General features: G+C 45.6%; 1 protein-coding gene across 3 annotated transcripts in view; it reads left to right on the top strand.

Moving 5' to 3' along the window:
* Nucleotides 1-17,508, top strand: part of LOC130295678 (B2 bradykinin receptor-like) — an 80,941-nt gene that overhangs the window by 16,084 nt on the left and 47,349 nt on the right. For 2 of the 3 annotated variants that reach the window (XM_056546680.1, XM_056546677.1), the window contains exon 1: nt 1,738-2,662. The exons of the other annotated variant lie outside the window; for it this stretch is intronic. The gene's annotated coding sequence lies outside the window, so the exon portion shown is untranslated. Of the gene's footprint in view, nt 1-1,737; nt 2,663-17,508 lie in introns of those variants that run through there. 3 annotated transcript variants of the gene reach the window in all.

Raw genomic sequence — 17,508 nt, 5'->3', positions numbered from 1 at the left:
TACAACTCCTGTACTGGGCCACCACAGTCCTCTGACAGACAGTCCTAGCTCTGGTTTCTTTAGACATAATGCGGTATAACAACGTGACTCAACCTAAGTAAAACAAACATTACATTGCGCAGTGTGTTAGTAAAAGCTGAATCCACATCTGGAGACATCTTGACTTCATTACATGCAACAACACAAACAACATCTTCACACAAACACCCAAGAAAAACAAAATTTTCTCCTGTTTATACTGCCCAATGGCCCTATGCCTCGTGTATTTTACATCGGCTATTTGTGTTCCTTACATAGGACTGCAGGTAAATCTACGTAAACCTACTCAGAGAATTGTGAATTTACCTAAAACGTTTAATGACAGATTCAGCTCTGCTACATCTGTAGTTGAAACCATCAATGTACTGCTATAAAACCACTTTCTACCTACCTGTGTTCATAAACTGCTTGAATGAGTAAAGAGAATAAAAACAATGCAGGACAGGAAGATGGGATTGTTGATATAATCTGAGTTATTTCCTTCCCTTTCCTTAAAAAGCATAACATAGCGTGTGCACACAAACACTGTAAGCATGGAAATTTGGGGTGTGAAAATTGTGCCCCACTACAATTTATATAGATATGCTCCTAAATTGCTAAGGTATATTAACCAAGAAATGTAATGTAAGTATACAGTGACTGCACCAGCAGAATAGTGAGTACAGCTCTGGAGTATAATACAGGATATAACTCAGGATCAGTTCAGGATAAGTAATGTAATGTATGTACACAGTAGTGTTGCTCACGAATATTCGCAATTCGAATATTATTCGCGAATATCGCATATTCGCGAATTCGCGAATTTCGCGAATATAGCGCTATATATTCGTAATTACGAATATTCGTATTTTTTTTTTCCTTTTCTTCACAGTACACATCACAGTGATCCCCCCCCTCTCTGCTTTCAGCTTGTGTGGTGTAAAGAAGGCTCTAATGCTACTATGTGAGACTGGCGTGCGTAAATTCGCATATGCGAAAATTAGCATATGCAAATTTCCGCGCATACTAATTTTGTATGTGCTAATATTCACATATGTTAATTTTCGCATACGCGAATGTTCGCATATGCGAAAATAAAACGAGAATATAACGAATATTCGCGAATATTCGCGAATATATGACGAATATTCGTCCATATATTCGCGAATATTCGCGAATTCGAATATGGCCTATGCCGCTCAACACTAGTACACAGTGACCCCACCAGCAAAATAGTGAGTGCAGCTCCGGAGTATACTACAGGATATAACTCAGGATCAGTACAGGATAAGTAATGTAATGTATGTACACAGTGACCCCACCAGCAGAATAGTGAGTGCAGCTCCGGAGTATACTACAGGATATAACTCAGGATCAGTACAGGATAAGTAATGTAATGTATGTACACAGTGACCTCACCAGCAGAATAGTGAGTACAGCTCTGGAGTATAATACAGGATATAACTCAGGATCAGTACAGGATAAGTAATGTAATGTATGTACACAGTGACCCCCACCAGCAGAATAGTTAGTACAGCTTTGGAGTATAATACAGGATATAACTCAGGATCAGTACATGATAAGTAATGTAAAGTACATACACAGTGATTCCACCAGTAGAATAGTGAGAACAGCACTGAAGTCTGACCACTAGAGGGAGCATCTTGCTACTGTGTGCGAATGGTCGTTTGATGCTTGCGTTGTTTGGAGGGAATTCACATCTCCCAGGAGCGTCTTTTCTTTCCCCAAAAGAGAAGTACGTTTCCTGCTATGAGTGGAGAACCCCAACACCTTCCCCCCCGAGACAGGTCCGTAGTGGGACAGGGGGAGCCAGCGACTAGTTGTGGAAAGACTAGCTTCAGGATGTACATCAGAGGTCTCCGGGTTGAGGCGCTCTGCCAGGAGGTGCAGCGATGCATCTCCAGCCCCCCCTGAACCCAAAGAGAAAAAGAGCAGCCGCAAGGCTGGCCCTGAAAGTTGTGGGACTACAAGTACAAGAAGTTCTAGAAGCACAGGTACTGTGACAACAAGGCCTGACAATGTGGACTGTTTTAACCTTCCTGGAGCAAAGCTAAATGCCCATGGAGGTGTGGAGGAGGAATGCCTAGGCCCCAGGAGACTGGAGTCACCTATAGCTCCCGGGTGTCGGAATACCTCTGTGGGTATGACGAAGCAAGGAGCAGCTTGTTTAGGCTCCAGGAGGAGGAAAGGGAGGCAAAATCCTTGATGGACACTGCGCCCAGATGCCAGAAGGCTGAGCTGTCAGCCAGGATTAAACAGCTTTAAACAAATCGGAAAACTGAAGAAGAGGAAAACATGTATTTTAGAGAACAGTGGGCCTTTTAAAGAAAAACTTTTAAATGATGACCGCTTTGAAACAATGGAGAGAGAGAAGCAATTGAGCCAAATGAATCCACGCGAGTGTCTGCAACATCTGACCCCATACAGTGGACTCCCTGCAAGGCAAGTGGCAATGTCATCTGGCCATGGCTCTGGTGGTTCGGGGGATGAGAGTAGCACCAGTCACCAGGGAGAGGCGCTGTTGGCCCAGATCTAGGACTTCACATTTGGCAATGACTTACCAGAGGAGGCACCTGGGGGAAGAAGAAAGAAGAAACCACAGAAGACCAAGCTCTAGGACCAGGTAAGATTCGTGTATACCCCCCTCCCTGAGCCCCCCCGGACTGGCCACAGGATCAGCTCACTGTTTGAACCCCATTTCTCAGCCCGGCCTGAGTTCTCCTGTGGAATCAGTGCAGAAGAGTGGGGAGAGTATGGAGTCTAGTGTGGCAGTGAGCTCTGTCTCTGTTTGCAGTAACGGTGGTGGAGCAGACAATGTATCGGCTGGGAGGTCAGACAGAGATATTCGCCCAGCAATGGGCAGTGAAGGCTCTGGCACATTAGGTTGCTCCCTAATGGGAGGGAGGGGGGTAGCTTTACGCCAGAGACGGCTGCGGGAGCTCCGGTGGCTCTGACCATTGGCACGTCGTCTTCACGATGGAGTTACCTTCGCCTCCCAGAAAAAAAGACTGGACTTAAACCTTTATTTTGTATTGGTGCCGCTTATCCGGATCAGCGGCGCCCAGGAGCAGGAAACTCCAGTACTGATGAGGCGGAGGGTACCAGTAAAAATAGGGCTGGGGCCGCTAATAAACAGGCTAGGCAGGCTTCCTGGTCCTTGTATAAGGGACCGCTGACCTGTCCTGTGGAGGTGGCTCCAGCTCCGGTACCCAATGCTGAGGGTACAATATCTGCACCATAATGCACCGGTCCAGCCGGTCCAGTATGAATGAGAAGGTTGTTGGAGTGAATGAAAAATTTATCTATTAATAAAAATCTGCCTGGGGCTTTAAATGGTGGTATGGGTGGTATGGGCTGTAGCACGGGTGGAGGTATGGGGGGCACATCAGCTATAATAGGTAACAATGGTTTAATTATGGATTATGTGGAGGATGGTGGTGAAGGGGTACAAATTAGTGGTTGGGATGTAGGGCCTGGTCCAGTTGCACCCCCAGCAGTTGCAGCACCGATACGCAGCTACCGGGAAGGGGGGCACCTTCCTCGTCCTCTGGCTCTGGGGAGAGCAATTTGCAGCAGCATCTCCTGGGGGCCTTAAAGAGTGGGGAGAGATCAATCAATGTAGAGGGTAGGGAGGTTGACCTATCCTTCTGGATAGAGAGACACGATCTTTCAGCCTTCCGAGAGGGAATAGGGGGGGATACTGTGTGGGCCCTCCCGAAAGCCAGGCCTGGTGGTCTCCGAAGGAATGTGGTCCTACTGAGGTGGAGAGGCAGTGATCCATGTCCTCCAAGATCTAAAGTTGTTGAGCTTCTGCTGAAGTTGGGCTTTAAGGCAGCTGACATCTACACCCTGATACATCCTTATGGTACCCCTGAGTTCAATATCAGCTTTGTTCGGTCGGAGGGGCTTGAGCTCTTCTGGTTTAATTATGAGCTGGTAAAGAACGAGCCCAGCTGGCGAGACATTGTCATTCAGGCGGTGTCTCGCCAAAACAATGTAAAGAAATTGACCGTTTTAACCCATAATGAATCACTGTCTTGTATGGACATCATGACGTGGCTAGGTCGGTATGGAGAGGTGGTGGAGGTCCCAAAAAAGAACAGGCATGAATATGGCATCTGGTCAGGGGCCTGGACATTTATGGTTAAGCTTAGGCATTCAGGAAACACTCTTAGCTATATACCATCTGCGACCTTCCTCAGAGGGGATCGTATCCAGATCTTCTACCAGGGTCAGCCGAAGCTCTGTCACAGATGTAGCGACCATAGGCCATCTCGCTGCATCTTGTGCAGAGATTATGTGTCACCTGTGTGGTGACTTAGGTCCTCCATTCAGTCGCTGCCCTCGTTCCTTTGTCAACATGGTTGTTGCCCCGGTGGGAGTAAGCCATAAGGTGGATTCTGCTGGGGGGACGGCTGGCGGGGATGAAGGGGTGCAGGGGCCAGGGAAGAAAAGTAAGCAAAAGACGCCTGCCCAACTAAGGTGTCTCAAGAAGCGCCAAAGGGATAGGGAGATTCGGGAGTCACAGGAGCGTCAGCCAACTGAGGTGACTTCTGATCCTGTCCCTGCGGACAGTCTTACTGCTGAGGCCCTGGCCTGGGGGATAGTGAACTGGATGAGGAGATTGGGAGGATCCACAAAGAGGAGGATGCTATCTCCTCACTCTCCTCCCATGGTGAGAGCACGGATGAGGACAGTGGGAGATGGGCAGAAACAAAGCGGGGTACTCGGAGGAATAAGAAAAAGGGAGATTTAAGATCTCCTCCCACCCGCCAGATGCCAAAGGAAGGTACAACTGACCTCCCTCTGATTGGTCTCTCCAACCGGTGCCAAGTCCGCCGCGACATTTCCTTTTCGGACGAGGAGGAGGCTGGGGGGTTTCGTTGTGGTGGGGCCCACAGGAGACGCTGAGTCCTCTTTCCCTGGGGAACCTATGTCTTCCAGGGGGGGGGGGGGGTATCTCACTTAAAAGGGGTAAACCATCATCTGATGAGGAGGGTGGTGGGGTGGATGGGAAGGATGGTGGGAAAAAAAAGCTGTCTAACTCAATCACCCTTGATGGTGGCACCCTCTCCGTTGACTCTGGCATCCATTAACCCCTTAAGGACCAAGCCCTGGGTCTTAAGGACCAGGCACGTACTCATACGTCCGCGGGAATTTCGGTCCCTGCTGGGCGGGGACCGGACCGGGGTGACTGCTGATATCGATCAGTAGTCACCCCGCGCAAATGCCCAGGGGGGTCCTCAGACCCCCCCATGTTGGCGATCGGCGCAAATCGCAAGTGAATTCACACTTGCGATTTGCGCGATTACGGGTCTATGGTGGCCCGGTGACCCGGAATATAAGGGGGATCGCGGGTATCTAAGACACCCACAATCCCCCTGAAGAGATAGGAGTGAGGTGGCAGGGGTGCCACCCCTCCTATCCCTGCTATTGATGGTCTAGACGCGACCACCAATAGCAGATCGGGGGCGGGGGGGGGGGGTTAACTTTTGTTTTCCCCGTCCTGCCCACCAACAATAGGCGGGGCAGAACGGGGAAACCATAAGGGACCGGCGCCGGAGTCCACTTACCGATCTGCGGAGACTGCGGGCGACGATCGGCATCGGAGATCGGCGGGCGGCGATGTCGTGCAGCAGGCTCCCTGGATCCGACGGAAGCCGGTAAGTTGCCTAGCAACATTTGGAGGGCTGCAGTCCGAGACCACTATATAGTGGTCTCTATACTGTAGCACTCCAGATGTTGCAAAACTACAACTCCCAGCATGCCCAGACAGCTGTTTGGGCATGCTGGGAGTTGTAGTTTTGCAACAGCTGGAGGGCTACAGTTTGAGACCACTATTTGGTAGTCTCTGAACTATAGCCCTCCAGATCTTGCAAAACTACAACTCCTAGCATGCCCACACAACTGTTTACTGTCAGGGCATGCTGGGATTTGTAGTTTTGCAGCATCTGGAGGGCCACAGTTTGCAGTGGTCTCTATACTGTAGCTCTCCTGATGTTGCAAAACTGCAAATCCCAGCATGCACAGACAGCAAACAGCTGTCTCAGCATGCTGGGAGTTGTAGTTGCGATCCCTCCAGCTGTTGCATAACTACATGTCCTTCGGTGATCAGTACATGCTGGGAGTTGTAGTTTTGCAACAGCTGGAGGCACACTGGTTGAAAAATATTGAGTTAGATAACAGAACCTAACTGAAGGTTTTCCAACCAGTGTGCCTCCAGCTGTTGAAAAACTACAACTCCCAGCCTGCATGGTCTGTCAGTACATGCTGGGAGTTGTAGTTTTGAAACAGCTGGAGGTTTGCCCCCCCATGTGAATGTACAGGGTACATTCACTCGGGCAGGCTTACAGTAAGTTTTCTGCTTCAAGTATGAGCTGAGGCAAATTTTTCGCTACAGTGCAAACCCCTAGCAGGGAGCTCACTGTAAACGTCCGCCAGTGTGAATGTACCCTAAAAACACTACACTACACTAACACAAAATAAAGGGTAAAACACTACATATACACCCCCTTATACTGTCCACCCAATAAAAATTGAAAACGTATTGTACGGCAGTGTTTCCAAAACGGAGCCTCCAGCTGTTGCAAAACAACAACTCCCAGCATTTCTGGACAGCCACTGACTATCCAGGCATGCTGGGAGTTTAGCAACAGCTGGAAGCACCCTGTTTGGGAATCACGGGCGTAGAATACCCCTATGTCCACCCCTATGCAATCCCTAATTTAGTCCTCAAATGCGCATGGTGCTCTCTCACTTCGGAGCCCTGTCGTATTTCAAGGAAACAGTTTAGGGCCACATATGGGGTATCTCCGTACTCGGGAGAAATTACACTAAAAATTTTGGGGGGCTTTTTCTCCTTTTACCCCTTATGAAAAGGAAAAGTTGGGGTTTACACCAGCCTGTTAGTGTAAAAAAATTTTTTTTTACACTAACATGCTGGTGTTGCCCCATATTTTTTATTTTCACAAGAGGTAAAAGGAAAGAAAGACCCCCAAAATTTGTAACGCAATTTCTCCTGAGTAGGGAAATACCCCAGATGTGGGCGCAAAATGCTCTGCGGGCGCACAACAAGGCTCAGGAGTGAGAACGCTCTATGTACATTTGAAGCCTAAATTGATGATTTCCACAGGGGTGGCTAATTTTACAGCGGTTCTGACATAAACACAAAAAAAAAAAATACCGACATGTAACCCCATTTTGGAAACTACACCCCTCACGGAATGTAACAAGGGGTTTAGTGCGCCTTAACACCCCACAGGTGTTTGACAAATTTTCGTTAAATTTGGATGGGAAAATGAAAAAAAATTTTTTTTTTCACTAAAATGCTGGTGTTACCCTAAATTTTTCATTTTCACAAGGGAAAATAGGAAAAAAGCCCCCCAAAATTTGTAACCCCATTTCTTCTGAGTAAGAAAATACCCCAAATGTGGATGTAAAGTGCTCGGCGGGCGAACTACAATTCTCAGAAGAGAGGGAGCGCCATTGGGATTTTGAAGAGAAAATGTGTCCGGAATTGAAGGCCACGTGTGTTTACAAAGCCCCCATAGTGCCAGAACAATGGACTCCCCAACATGTGACCCCATTTTGGAATCTACACCCCTCATGTAATGTAATAAGGGGTACAATGAGCATTTACACCCCACAGGTGTCTGACAGATTTTTGGAACAGTGGTCCGTGAAAATGAAAAATTTTATTTTTCATTTGCTCAGCCCACTGTTCCAAAGATCTGTCAAATGCCAGTGGGGTGTAAATACTCACTGAACCCCTTTTAAATTCTGTGAGGGGTCTAGTTTCCAAAATGGTATGCCATGTGTTTTTTTTTTTTTTTGCTGTTCTGGCACCATAGGGGCTTCCTAAATGCGACATGCCCCCGACCAAAATTTGCTCTCAAAAGCCAAATATGAATCCTTCTCTTCTGAGCATTGTAGTTCGCCCGTAGTGCCCTTCAGGTCAACTTAAGGGGGTACCTCCATACTCAAAAGAGATGGGGTTACAAATTTTGGGGGGTATTTTCTGCTATTAACCCTTGCAAAAATGTGAAATTTGGGGGGAAACACATTTTAGTTAAATTTTGAGAATTTTTTTTTTTACATATGCAAAAGTCGTGAAACACCTGTGGGGTATTAAGGCTCACTTTATTCCTTGTTACGTTCCTCAAGGTGTCTAGTTTCCAAAATGGTATGCCATGTGTTTTTTTTTTTTGCTGTTCTGGCACCATAGGGGCTTCCTAAATACAACATGCCCCCCAAAAACCATTTCAGAAAAACATACTCTCCAAAATCCCCTTGTCGCTCCTTCGCTTCTGAGCCCTCTACTGCGCCCACCGAACACTTTACATAGACATATGAGGTATGTGCTTACTCGAGAGAAATTGGGCTACAAATACAAGTATAAATTTTTCTCCTTTTACCCCTTATAAAAATTCAAAAATTGGGTCTACAAGAACATGCAAGTGTAAAAAATGAAGATTGTGAATTTTCTCCTTCACTTTGCTGCTATTCCTGTGAAACACCTAAAGGGTTAAAACACTTACTGAAAGTCATTTTGAATACTTTGGGGGGTGCAGTTTTTACAATGAGGTCTTTTATGGGGTATTTCTAATATGAAGACCCTTCTCAAACCTGAACTGGTCCCTGAAAAATAGTGAGTTTGAAAATTTTGTAAAAAATTGGAAAATTGATGCTGAACTTTGAAGCCCTCTGGTGTCTTCCAAAAGTAAAAGCACGTCAATTTTATGATGCAAACATAAAGTAGACATATTGTATATGTGAATAAAAATTTTTTTGGGGGAATATCCATTTTCCTTACAAGCAGAGAGCTTCAAAGTAAGAAAAATGCAAAATGTTAAATTTTTTCATCAAATTTTGGGATTTTTCACCAAGAAAAGATGCAAGTTACCACTAAAATTTACCACTATGTTAAAGTAGAATATGTCACGAAAAAACTATCTCGGAATTGGAATGATAACTAAAAGCATTCCAGAGTTATTAATGTTTAAAGTGACAGTGGTCAGATGTGCAAAAAACGCTCTGGTCCTAAGGTGTAAAATGGCCTGGTCCTTAAGGGGTTAATGTTGCCAGCATTAAAGGGGTATTCCAGGAAAAAAATTCTAAAATTCTTATATCAACTGGCTCCAGAAAGTTAAACAGATTTGTAAATTACTTCTATTAAAAAAATCTTAATCCTTTCAATAATTATCAGCTGCTGAAGTTGAGTTGTTGTTTTCTGTCTGACAACAGTGCTCTCTGCTGACATCTCTGCTTGTCTCGGGAACTGCACAGAGTAAAAAAGGTTTGCTATGGGGATTTGCTTCTAAACTGGGCGGTTCCTGAGACACGTGTCATCAGAGAGCGCTTAGACAGAAAAGAACAACTCAACTTCAGCAGCTCATAAAGTACTGAAAGGATTTTAAAAAATCATAGAAGTAATTTACAAATCTGTTTAACTTTCTGGAGCCAGTTGATATATATAAAAAAAAGTTTTTTCCTGGATAACCCCTTCAAGTCAGATACGTTTAGATTTGCGGCCTTTGATTTTTTTGCCCATATTAATGCTGATATTTTATTTTTGCAGGAGACCAGGCTGACAGACATGTCATCTATATACAAGGCTAAAAGAAAGTGGAGGAATGGGCCCTCCTACTGGTCTCTTGCAGCCAAGCCATATAGCGGAGTGGTGGTCCTTTTTACTGCAGCAGTAGAATGCATATGGGTTATTGAGTTAGAAATGGGGAGGTGCCTGATTTTAGATGTCCTCATAAAGGGACAAGAACTTCGCCTTATTAACATCTACGGCCCACAGTCTAAATGGGACCAGAAGTGTCTCTCTATGAGGATCAAGCCCTATTGGCAGGTAGTCTTTGGAGGGGACTTTAATGCTGTCATGAGGCCACAAGACAAGGGAGGTTCCAGAGATAGTACCGCCCTTAATAGCATAGTGAGTGAGCTTCGAATGGTGGATCTCCCCATCCAGCATACCCCAGGCCATGCGGGATTCCCCTATCATAGGGGTAGTTGTAGGTCCAGAATAGACAGGTTTTATTTAAAGAAGGAAACAGTCTCTTCAGCAGTGTCTGTTGTTGAGGTGGAGTTCTCCGACCACTGTTTAATTTTGTTTTTGAATGTCACAGAGACCCCCCGGCAGAGGCTACTGGAAGCTCAATTCATCTCTCTTGAAAGAAGCAGAGATAAGACAGTCCTTTGAGAATTTTCTTCAGAGCCAGGTACCATTGCTGGGCCTTTGTAGTGACAGTGATGACCCTCATCACTTTGATTACTGATCAATATATATATATATATATATATATATATATATATTAAGAAATATATATATATATATATATATATATATATATATATGCTAATATGCTGCAGAAAAACATTATTTTCCTCATAAACCCATATATCTGCTTGCTATTTGCTTGCAACTAAGATGGAGACCTTGGGATGATGCCAGGAGGCCCAAAATGAGATGTCAGAAGACAAAATATTTGAAGAAGATACACATTGTATAGAAGGACAAAGATCTGGGATTTTCCATTATGAAGAGCGAGATAGCCGCATAAGTGAACTCTGGTCAGGAAAGAATTGGTTGCTTAAATATGCTAATATATACTGACACAAAGCTCAAATAACCAATCAAAATGTAACATGATGATTTTGACGTGATAACTAACCTCCCTTTTTTGTCAAAAGTAAAATCTAATCTGCTTCTGTATAATAAACAGAACTCTCTCTGAGAACTCTCTGATAACACTTGGGAACTCTCTGAGTTTTCTTGCTGAGAAAGAGTTTTATACCAACATTTTGTCTGGTGTATATATCTTTATGTCGACACTCAGCAGTATACAGCAGCAGTCACGCACATTTTAAGGCCTCATCCACAACCATCCTTGACAGTAGCAGTTTGTCAGAGTGGTGGGAAATCTTCAAAAAAAGGGTTGCGAGATTCTTCTGCCAGCTCTCAGGCTTCAGAAGCCTAAACAGCTACCGCTTGTACCAGGGCCTGAGGAAGGAACTTAAGCACCTTGTCTCGTCTGGAGGTTGTTGGGATGATATCTCCAGAGTGAAGTCCTTGATGATGAAGTGCCAGTACGACAGACACGCATCTTTGCTTTTTGAGAGGGATTACGGGAAGTACCGCTCGCCCGACCCTTACAGAAACTGCAAGATCTCAGTGAATAGTAAAGCAGTCTCAGGACTGATTGATAGTACGGGACCCTTGAAAAGGTCTAGATCAGGGATCCTGGAGGTCATCAGATCCTTTTACTCGCACCTCTTGGGAAGGAAGGCTCTAGATCGAGATAAGGTATCAGCTTTCTTGGCTGAAACCATCCCTGAACCAGGAGTAGACCCCTCTCTTGACATTTTGACTGAGATGAGCCAGGAAGAGAAAGTCAGGATGGCTATTGATGGGCTTGCCGGTTCAGATGGCTTAACATCTGAGTTCTATAAAACCTTTAAGTACACTTTGGTTCCCCTGTTGACTGAGGTATTTAATGAGTGTCTATCCTCGGGCACTCTGCCGAAGTCAATGAGGATTGGCATCCCATAGCGCTTCTCAATGCGAACAGAAAGATTCTGGCAAAAGTGCTGTTTACCCGGCTGGTGGAGTTTGCACCCCGGCTCCTTTCGGGGGCTCAGCATTGCTCTATTACGGTCCGCAGTACATTTAGTGCTGTGCTCAGTGTCCGGGAGGCTGTGGAGCAGGGTAGGGCTGGCAACTTGCTGTCCTTGGATCAGGCAAAAGCGTTTGATCGGGTTAACCATGAGTACCTCTGGTCTGTTCTTCTGAGATATGGCCTGCCGGGGGGGCCGCTCTTATTAGGTTGGGTCTGGTGTCCGTCAGGGTTGTCCTTTGGTGCTGAGTACTGTACACGGTATTCTATATGTGGTCTGACTAGTGATTTGTACAGTGGTAGAATTATTTCCTTGTCGTGGGCATCTATGCCCCTATTGATGCACCCATGATTTTATTTGCCTTAGCAGCAGCTGACCGACACTGGTCACTACAGCTAAATTTACTGTGAACTAAGACTCCCAAGTCCTTTTTCACGTCAGTCGTCCCAAGTGTTCTCCCATTTAATACATAACCCAAGCCCGGATTTTTCCTCCCCATGTGCATTACCTTACATTTATCAGTGTTGAACCTCATCTGCCACTTCCCAGCCCAAGCCTCCAACCTATCCAGATCCATTTGTAACAGTGCACTGTCCTCTATAGTGTTTACCACTTTACAGAGTTTAGTATCATCTGCAAAGAATGCTACTTTACTATTCAACCCCTCTACAAGGTCATTAATGAATATATTAAATAGAACAGGACCCAAGACGGACCCCTGTGGTACCCCACTAGTAACAGTCACCCAATCAGAATAAGTACCATTAATAACCACCCTCTGTTTCCTATCACTGAACGGACATATAGTTCCCCCACATTAGGTGCAGTAAAGTTCCCCCACATTAGGTGCAGCACAGTTCCCTCACATTAGGTGCAGTATAGTTCCCCCACATTAGGTGCAGTATAGTCCCCCACATTAGGTGCAGTATAGTTCCTCCACATCAGGTGCAGTACAGTTCCCCCACATTAGGTGCAGTATAGTTCCCCACATTAGGTGCAGTACAGTTCCCCCACAGACATACAGTCTTCACCCATATACAGTGTATGGCTGGAGGCTGTATGCCTGTTTACTGCCCCACTTCAGTATCCGACCACCGCTCCTCCCGTCCGGGGACCCCGGGGATCGGGGGTCAAGATCTACTGCTATGGCCTATGGGCCATAGCAGTAGGTCCTGGGACCATTGGAGCGGAGGTCGGATCACTGAAGATGGCGTGCCACTGGTCACTTACCATGCGTGCGCGTCCTCCTCACTGGTCCGCTTTTCTCTTATGGGCGCACGCACGGAACGTCAGTGATGTCCCTGCGTACGCTATCTCCCGGCGGCCCCTGCGTTTTTAAAGTTAACGCGGGGGCCGCCGCAGAGAGGTAACAGTCGGGACATCCTTGTGTCCTGAAAAGATTTTTCAGGACACGGATGTCCCGAATGTGACGGGGCCCCAATGAGCGCCAATGATGATCCGGCCCTGAAGGTATGAATGTTCCTGCTGGGTGATGTTCCTGACCAGACGTAAGATCCTAAATTACTAACATATGCTTTAGGTCCCTCCCCTGTTCCTGGGGACTGGGGTGAAGACAAGAAAGCTCTTAGCCCTTAAATGGGCACTGTCAGATTCAAAAACTGTTTATATATTGTTACTGATGAAAATGAAAGACCTTTTGTAATATGGTTGTTTATACAATTTTGAATATTGAATAAAGAAAATAGTCCCTGAAATCTCACCACTAGGGGTCTCCATACCTACTGGTACACTAACCAGTCCTGCAGCAGCGTCAGGCTTGTCCACGAGTCATGGACAAGAGAGGACTTATAGACAAGGCTGTTTGAGCAGAAACACCAATCACCTCCCACCACCACAAGGGAGGGACACACCCCTGTGGTGAACGTTTGATGAGGGCAGATGTTATTACCCTAGGGCAGATGACATTAACCCCTTGTATTCGTGGCGCCAGGGCGTGGATTAACCTCTGCACCACCCGAAGGTATGCCGCTGGATACTAGGCTAGGCACAGGGCAAATAATGACTCCAACGCCAAGTTAGAGAACAATGGCAGCTTTACTGAGGTAGACAGAGGGAATAGTCTTTACAGCTCAGTAGGCCCAAGGAGGCGACCAGTGACTTCAGAGACTGTAGGGCTAGCTGGAACTTGTAGGGGATTTTGGACAATTTGCTGCAGGCCCACGATGACTTTATACAGACTGATCTTGACTGACTTGACTAGGACTGACTAGGCAGACTTCACCCCGTATGAAGCTTACCAGGTTTTGACTTTCACCTGTGGGGCACTGGATTATTAGAAGCGTGGCTACGTGGTAGGCCTTGGGTCTCCTCAGGACACCAGACACTCTCAGGACTTGACTTCACTGTAACTCGCTGTAGCTTAGCTTAGACTGACTAGCATGCTCCTCGCAGGGTTTAGATAGGGGAGACTCTGGAGGGGTTCCATAGGTCACCCTATAAGTCACCTGATCACTGGTACCTTCCTTGGTTACAAGACTTAGCAACAACATTTAAAGGTACATAACATCATATATACATTACATAATAATGTATAATACAAGGTACTTATCAACCTTTTATAACACACAGCTTAACCCCTTAAGGACTCAGCCCATTTGGACCTTAAGGACTCAGACAATTTTATTTTTACGCTTTCGTTTTTTCCTCCTCCCCTTCAAAAATTCATAACTCTTTTATATTTTCATCCACAGACTAGTATGAGGGCTTGTTTCTTGCACGACCAATTGTCCGTTGTAATGCCATCACTCACTTTACCATAAAATGTATGGCGCAACCGAAAAAATACTATTTGTGTGGGGAAATGAAAAAGAAAACCGCAATTTTGGAAATTTTGGAAGGTTTTGTTTTCACGCCGTACAATTTATGGTAAAAAATGACATGTGTTCTTTATTCTCTGGGTCAATACGATTAAAATGATACCGATGATTATACACTTTTCTATTACTGTTGCGCTTAAAAAAAATCGCAAACTTTGTAACCAAATTAGTACGTGTAACGCCGAGTGCTCCGGTCCCCGCTCCTGAACCGGAGCGCTTGCGGCGTGTGTCCCCAGGCTGCGCTCCGGCGTCTCAGCATTTGCGCCCCCGCTCTCTTGGTCCCGGGACTCTTCGATCTAAAGGGCCAGTGCTCCGGTGATTGGTGCCTGGTCCAATATGGTTAATTAAGGGTTAAGGTTTGTGAGAGGCAGTGCTGCTTGGACTTAATTAGGCTTCACCTGTGCACTGCCTATAAGTACCATCTCCTCCCACAGCCTCCTGCCGGATCTTTGTTGCCTTGTGCCTGAGAGAAAGCGTTCTTTGTGCCTGTGTTCCCTGTCTGTTGCCGACCCGTTGCTACTGACTACCGCCTGTGAACCGTTGCTGCCTGCCCTGACCATTTGCTTCGTCCGACTACGCCTTTGCCTGATCCTCTTGTACCTTGCCTTATCTCAGCAGCCAGAGAGGTTGAGTCGCTACTGGGAGGAACGACCTGGGGGTTACCTGCCGCAGCAAGTCCATCCCGCTTTGCGGCGGTCTCTGGTGAAAACCAGTAACTCCTTAGACTCCGTTCCCCTGGTACGGCCCACGTCTTCACCTCTCTGGCACAGCGGATCCACCACTAGCCTCCGCTACCTGCTACCAGCCCAGATCCTGACAGTACGTTTAAAATCCCCCTATTTTGAAGACCTATAACTTTTTAATTTTTCCGTATAAGCGGTGGTATGAGGGCTCATTTTTTGCGCCATGATCTGTACTTTTTATTAATACCATATTTGCTTATACAAAACTTTTATTACATTTTTTAATTTTTGGGGGGAATAAAATGTTGTAAAAAAAGCAGCTATTTTGGATGCTGTTCCCCGTATGGGATCATTTAAATTTTATTTTAATAGTTCGGATATTTACGCACGCGGCGATACCAAATATGTATATAAAATTTTTTTTTTACACTTTTTGGTGGTAAAATAGGGAAAATGGGACAATTTACGTTTTTATTGGGGGAGGGGGTTTTTCACATTTTTTTTTTACTGTATTTTTTTAACTTTTTTTTTTTACACTCTTATAGTCCCCATAGGGGACTATTTATAGCAACCATTCGATTGCTAATCCTGTTCAGTGCTATGTATAGGTTAACAGAGTTATCGGTCATCTTCTGCTCTGGTCTGCGGGAAGGCAGATCAGAGCAGAAGACCCTCGGAAGACAGCGGAGGCAGGTGAGGGGACCTCCGTCTGCCATGCAGAATGATCGGATCACCGCGGCAGTGCTGCGGGTGATCTTATCATCCTGTTAAGTGACCGCGATGCTGCAGATGCCGTGATCTGTATTGATCACGGCATCTGAGGGGTTAATGGCGGGATCGCGGGTGTCCGCCATTACCGGCGGGTCCCTGGCTGCGATCCACAGCCGGGACCTGCCGCGCATGATGCCGGCATCTCTCCGATGCCCGCGGTTATGCTCAGGACGTAAATGTACGTCCTGGTGCGTTAAGTACCACATCACCAGGACGTACATTTATGTCCTGCGTCGTTAAGGGGTTAAAGGGGTATTCCAGGCAAAAACTTGTTTATATAGATCAACTGGCTCCAGAAAGTTAAACAGATTTGTAAATTACTTCTATTAAAAAAATCTTAATCCTTTCAGTACTTATGAGCTTCTGAAGTTAAGGTTGTTCTTTTCTGTCTAAATCCTCTCTGATGACACCTGTCTCGGGGAAATGCCCAGTTTAGAAGCAAATCCCCATAGCAAACCTCTTCTAAACTGGGCGTTTCCCGAGACACGTGTCATCAGAGAGCACTTAGACAGAAAAGAACAACCTTAACTTCAGAAGCTCATAAGTACTGAAAGGATTAAGATTTTTTTAATAGAAGTAATTTACCAATCTGTTTAACTTTCTGGAGCCAGTTGAGATAGATATAGATATAGATATAGATATATATATATATTATAAAAAAAGGAATACCCCTTTAAGGGAAAACTCAGGGGACACTGCAATAGAGTCCGCCAGACAGGACAGTAAGGGTACAGGGGTACAACTCCTTTACTGGGCCAGCACACCCCCTTCTCCTGAGAGGATTTTTAACAATGTGAGCTAATGAAAAGAGGGATTTTTATAATAAATATCAGTGATAGAGGCATAAAATGTAAATGTACATGGTCAGGATTAGGTCCTGAGTTACATTTTTTTTTTTTTTTTTTTTGTGGGATCTGAAAGGTAGGCTTTAATTAGCAAAAGTGTGGACATGGTACCAGCTTTACACAGTGAAGATAAAGGTTTGGGGTCCAGACAATGAACCCCTTTCACTTGTATTGGCTCAGTGCGTGCAGCTGACCTATACATACATAGAAAAATACACTTGCATAGCAATACATTTACAGAAATAGACCTGAGACTGGGCTGGGAACCTTAAAGGCAACAGCCAACCAAACAGTGTTAATGGTAGCAAAAAGGGGACCCCGCTCCAGGACACTACAAGGACATTAGCACTCTTGACTAGGGGATATTATAGCTGCTATGACCCCCACCAAGCAATCTATTTACCACCTTTACCTTTTACTTAACTTTCCCCTTTCAATAAATGACATAAGATAGGTGTTGGTTTAAACAAAGGCCACAGCAGCCCATTTATTAAATACCATAAATATTCAATTAAAACATTGTAAACCGATGTATGAACATCATACATAACAACAATAACCTGTCCTAACATTAGGATGTCTATTAGCGCAGGAGAAGAACCTGAGGGGCACCGTTACCAGACCACAGGTGATGGGATCTTCACTTGCTCCTAGCCGTAGCTCACCTGCACAGGAGCACCATTTTGTGAAGCCCACCAACCCGAATTCCAC

The sequence above is a fragment of the Hyla sarda genome, chromosome 11, assembly GCF_029499605.1.
Source record: "Hyla sarda isolate aHylSar1 chromosome 11, aHylSar1.hap1, whole genome shotgun sequence".
NCBI classification, from domain to species: Eukaryota; Metazoa; Chordata; class Amphibia; order Anura; family Hylidae; genus Hyla; species Hyla sarda.
This window is presented reverse-complemented; position numbering and strand designations above follow the sequence as displayed.